Source organism: Acanthisitta chloris, unplaced genomic scaffold (assembly GCF_000695815.1).
Source record: "Acanthisitta chloris isolate BGI_N310 unplaced genomic scaffold, ASM69581v1 scaffold8747, whole genome shotgun sequence".
NCBI lineage: Eukaryota > Metazoa > Chordata > Aves > Passeriformes > Acanthisittidae > Acanthisitta > Acanthisitta chloris.
In genome coordinates, this window is record NW_008682009.1 from 40,189 (window position 1) to 45,547 (window position 5,359).

At 41.0% G+C, this 5,359-nt stretch overlaps 1 protein-coding gene across 1 annotated transcript in view; it reads left to right on the forward strand.

Annotated features, from left to right (window-relative positions):
- The first annotated feature begins 800 nt into the window (after positions 1–800).
- DUPD1 (dual specificity phosphatase and pro isomerase domain containing 1) overlaps positions 801–5,359 on the forward strand; it is a 22,648-nt gene continuing 18,089 nt past the window's right edge. The window contains exon 1 of the mRNA XM_009078315.1: positions 801–929. The gene's annotated coding sequence lies outside the window, so the exon portion shown is untranslated. The remainder of the gene's footprint in view (positions 930–5,359) is intronic.

The window sequence follows — 5,359 nt, forward strand, 5'->3', positions numbered from 1 at the left end:
AGGCATTGCTTGCTGCAGAACAAACACCAGGGCAGAGGATATTGTGTACCAGCTGCTCACACATGATCACCAATCCTCCTAGCAGACAGCCCTGTGGGCCATGAATGTCACCACTCTCGCAGGGCACAAAGCGCTGGAGTACAAGAGATGTGGCTCCAACACCAGGGAACCCAGATTTGAGCTTTCATGAATCTGGCTGTAACTTACCAGAGAAAGTTTTATGCTTTCTTCAATAGGAAGGCACGGAGCTTTTCAGGGAACCTTTTTAGGGAAGTAGGGAATTTTTCAAAGGTTGGAGAGTGTACCTCTGCCTCTTTCTGGCAAGCTGTGCTCATGTCACCAGAACTGAGCAGGGTGAGCACCATGTCACTTTCTCAGCAGAGAAAGGCATTTCATAAGTGAGAGGGATACCAAGAGTGCCAGTGCTGAAGAAAACCAAGACAGTAGGTAGGGGAAAATGGCCTTCTGGTGGTGCACATGCAAGAGATGAGGACCTCGTCAGGATGACACCTACCCCATTGCCTGTTGTTGTGCCAGTGCCAAATCACTTGTGCACAGCATGATAGGAAACAGCAGTGCAATGCTCCTCACCCACACACAGTAGTAAACATAGCATCAGGCTTGACAAGGGGACAAGAAGATAAAAGATGAATTTTGTTTTATTATAGTCGACAGCCAGGCATCATATTATCTTAGTCATACCAAGACTAGATAACTAAACTGCCAGGTTTAATGTTTCAGGTCACATCAGGGAATAGTTTTACTAGCAGATGTAAAGATCGTCCTTTGGAGTGGGTAGCACTCAAGGTCAGAGTCAGCAAATCCTCCTCTAAAAATAGACTCTAGCTGCAAAGTTAGTAAGGTTTCTTTTGTCGTTCTGCCACACTTCACAGGACCTGGTTACCTAGAGCACCCACCTAAGCTTACAGGTAAGGCTAAGCAACATACACATTCTGCTGTACTTCTTGTGCTCCTTTTCTTCCTTTTATAACCTAGCTTAGGAAACCAGGGAGAGGACAGAGCTGGAAAACTTTCCAAGGTAAATATTAATTTCATAAACTTGTTGCATAGAAAAAAAACATTTAAAACTATTACAGACTCAAAAATGTTTTGAATGTATAATTTATAACTTTAGAAAATCAAATTTGTCGTGTTACAGAAATCACTTTATAAATTAGGAAATTAGGTGCCTAAAGTGTATTTATCTTAGAGATAATTTCAATTTAAAAGTCAGGAATAAAAATGTAATTTATGAAGGTTTGTAACATCTGTCCCAGAATATTTTGCCTGTCCTTCAATAACTGCTCCACCCTCCAGACAAATCTAACTTTTCCAATTGAATTACAATTCTCTCAGATGATGCTGTGTTTTAAGTTTCTTTGGGCACTCTCATAATATTTGATGAAATCTAAGCTTAATCTGTTTTAAATTATCCAGTCCAGTCAATAAAGAATGAGGACAAAAATAAGTTTTTAAAAAGTCATCAGTGGCTTAGAAATTCATTGAAATAACTGATTAGTTTTGAATATTCACTGCAGGAGGGTCTGGGAAATAATTGCACAGAGGCTGTGATTCTTCTGGTTTTAAGTTGTTTAAAGACAAAGGCATTGGATGCACTATTTTACAGTCCCTGAATGCTTTAAGCATAAGAATGCAGGGGTAAAATGAACTGAAGTAAATGAGTTTTGGTGAAGTCTAGGACAGGAATAGAATGCACAGGATTGTGATATTCTTTGCTTAAATATACTGCAGATACCTGGGGAATTCCAGTTTTGTAATTTGTTTAATTCTTTTAGGGGTCTTGTAAAGATTATTTTTAAGGACTTTTGTCCCAAGAAGTGTTTGCAAAAAATTAACTTTTTTGGCCTAGTGTTAGAGAAAAACCCAAAGCAAACCCAACACAAAACCCACCCAAGGAATGTTTGCAGCACCACAGCTCACTGCAGTCCCCTGGGGTGCAGCAAGCGTACGGTTACACGGGGAAGCATTCAGCTCTTGGTGGCTGCTGCCAGCCTTAGGAGTCTGAGTGAAACATCATGGGCATGGCATATCAGGGAGCACAATTTCAAATTCATTTAGTTAAATCATCCAACAAAGCAAGCTTTTGCTACTGCAGCTGACGAGCTCTCGGTTCAACTGATGTACTTCAAGTCACATAAAGCTTAGAAACCAAAGCTCTATTTAGCCTCCTCCTAAGTGCAAACACTGCACACTCTAGACATCATGTGCATTGGCTTCTGTGAGAAATTTCCAGTTTATAAAACAGCCCTCTGCTTAGTCATACTCAAAAGGGTAAGCACTTCTTCACCCTGAAGGGAGGTGTATCTGGCATGCTGCTGGAAATGGAAGAGCAAAACATTTCTTGAAAATGGAAGGACTTGCTCAGTACATCCTCCCTCGCTATTTCTGAGGACCCTCAGTCATTAGATCTGATTTTTGTCTGCCTTCAGCACCAAGCAAGTGTTTACCTGGAGACAGGTTACTAAACTAGATTCAAACCTTTTGCAATTTTTTTTGGAAGTGTAGGAGAACTGGTATTCTCCATCCTTACCTTCTCTCAGGTACTTCTCTCTCTTGTACACACTTGTTGCAGACATTGTTTCTCCATGAAGTCTTGCCTAAGGTAGTTATTAAACTGAAAGAAGGAAGCAAATAAACATTTTTTTTTTGTAGTTGTCAGGAAGGCAAGGTTTTCTCAGTTTGGGCTCCCTGGAAGATCAATGTCCTTCAATATCAGTGGTGCTGAATTCTACCTGATAAATAAAAACATTCAAATAAGTCAGCTCTCCACACAATACCAGAAAAGAAAATGGGAATCATTTCTTAGTAACAAGCTCCGCATGCACAACAAATGATTTCTAATTCAGTATAACAGGCTTTTTCCCCACTTTTTTGTTGTTCTGTCAAATTTAGTGTTCACTATTTTGGTCCCCAGACTTGAGGGTCAACCACCGATTAATTTCAAAGGCACCACGTGTATCTCCTACTGCACTGTGTGGGTGTAAGGTCTAGTGGATATGTCATTACTTCTGTAGACTCCCCATGAAAGACTCAGAGCTGACAGATAGTCTGCTTTAGTTATTTTCTTTCCCTCCCTTGGCATCTTGGAAAAAAAAAACCCAACCCTGAAGGTATCACAGCTTCACTCCTTTTTCAGACCTGACATGAGGTAAGAAGTAAAATCTGAAAGCATCCAAACAGGAATAAGATTAAAATCTGCCTCTACATTTACAAACAGGTTATATATTTAGGTGTTTGCTGAATACTGAAAATCTTCACTGCCCAGCTAAACCAGATACATTTGTGATTGCTTGGTATTTTCAGGGAGAAGTAGCTTTTAGACTTTTAGTACAAAACCAAGGCAGGTACACTTGTGTGCACCAAATTAAATTTAATAAAGCCAGCATCAAAAGCCCCACTAGCACAGGTGATTGATGTCATATGGACTGGGAGAACTTCCAAGAGCAGGAAACATGGGTGGTAAGGAATTTAAATTATTCTGCTATATAAATATGGACTGAAGCAGGCATTAAGGCAAGCAAGAACTATGCCCTATGTCAGGCAAGATAGAACAGCTAATACTTCTGAAGGAAAGAGTAAGGAAAATGATCTTTTGTCTCCATTTTTCTTCCTACTTTTTATTTGTTTGGCCTCTCTCATTGCACGTTTGTACCAACACCATTGGGCTCCAACCTTAAACAGGGGATCTGTAGCTCCAGGCACACAAACACAGCTCCAAGTTGGCAACCAGAGTACATCCATATGCTTGGGACAACAGCAGTGATGAAGGAACCCCCTGGGTCAGGGAGGGGTGCAGAAAAGAAGAGCAGAGGGTATATAGCCCTTGCAAAGGACAAAGGCAAATGCAATCCTTGTCTGTGCATGTCTGCTTTTTTTCTTAGCTTTTTCATTTTAAGTCTCTACAGCTGACTTGGATCTTAACTCCCAGGCATAAATCTTGCCAAATTGTTTGGCATCTTTATACACAGCACTAGGGCTTGCACAGCATGTTGAGCCAAAAATATTAAGAAACATAGTATTTTGCTATGTAGCTAATGACTTATAGCTTTCAGTCTCCAAGTACTCAGAAACTTCCACTACATGTGGAAAACCAGCATAGAATTGTACACATCACCAAAACTCTGACGTTCACCTCTAACTATGAACCTCAGTTTTTCCTCCCCCATCTGTGGGACTGCCAAACTGTAGAGCTCATGACTGACGTTTCAGAAAGCTTTAACTAACCCCCTACAAATTTTGTAGTGGAGTGGCACATCCCTCCAGCTGAACGCATTTGAAAATGGGCCACTATGTTCTGTGATTTCACAGGTCTTTCCTGGAAATTTTGGGCTAATTTGAGTAGTTCAAGGGACTCCAAACATGGTGCAGTAAGGAAATCTTTCACTGCCATATTAGTGCTCCAACCACTAGACTCTGTTCATGTTCTGAATTAAACAGCAGATAGACTGGCAGATTTTCCTTTTTTTTTCTCTTGCACTTTCTTTCCTCCCTGTTTTGTTAAAAATAAAATTAAAAAAGCTAAAGAGCTCTATAAGAAATTCCATCTGGCAGCTGTAGAGTGGAGAGTGAGCATAAAGAAGAGATTCCTTTGCTGTGCCTAATGCATGCTGCTTATCCAAATTAGCCACACAATTACTTCTATCAATGCAAAAATAGTTTAACGGGGTTTTTTTTCCTAGTGCACAGCACTTGAGAATGACTTAAAATGCAGTGTAATTTGCCACAGTGTATGTCCTGAAGTGGCTCACTAATGAAAAGAGGATTAACTCTCCATTATTCTGAATTACCATTTTGTGAAATCACTAACAATATTTTCATTTATATACATATAACCCAAGGGGGAGAAATATTCCAGCCATCCAAGTGATTAACAAATAAAATTTATTAGATAACATGCACTTTGGTCTTATTTATGAAGAGAAAGATTAGGGTATAAAAATGCAGATGACTGAATTTTTATCACCCTTGTTCTGATAATACACAAGTCCGTGACAGCAGAACTGGTGAGCACTGGCAGTGCAGCACCCTATGCACACACTGGATTGGGCAGCAGAACCTGCAGAATGTCAGGCTCAGCAGGTGAAATCTCACAGGTTTGAGCACCAGACTCTGTGGGGATCCACTGAGGGGGACCCAGCACTCAGCTGCTGACCAGCCACCACAGGGTGTGCAGAGAGGGGATGGGAATGTCTCAGCACAGCCCAGCAGAACAAGAGAGCAGCCATGGCTTGGACCAGGGATAGAGCAGGACAAGCCACAGATTGCCCTGTCACACTAGAAGGAAACTCCTGGCCCCACACACAGAGCTCTGTTCCTCACTATGCCCTGAAGTTGGGCT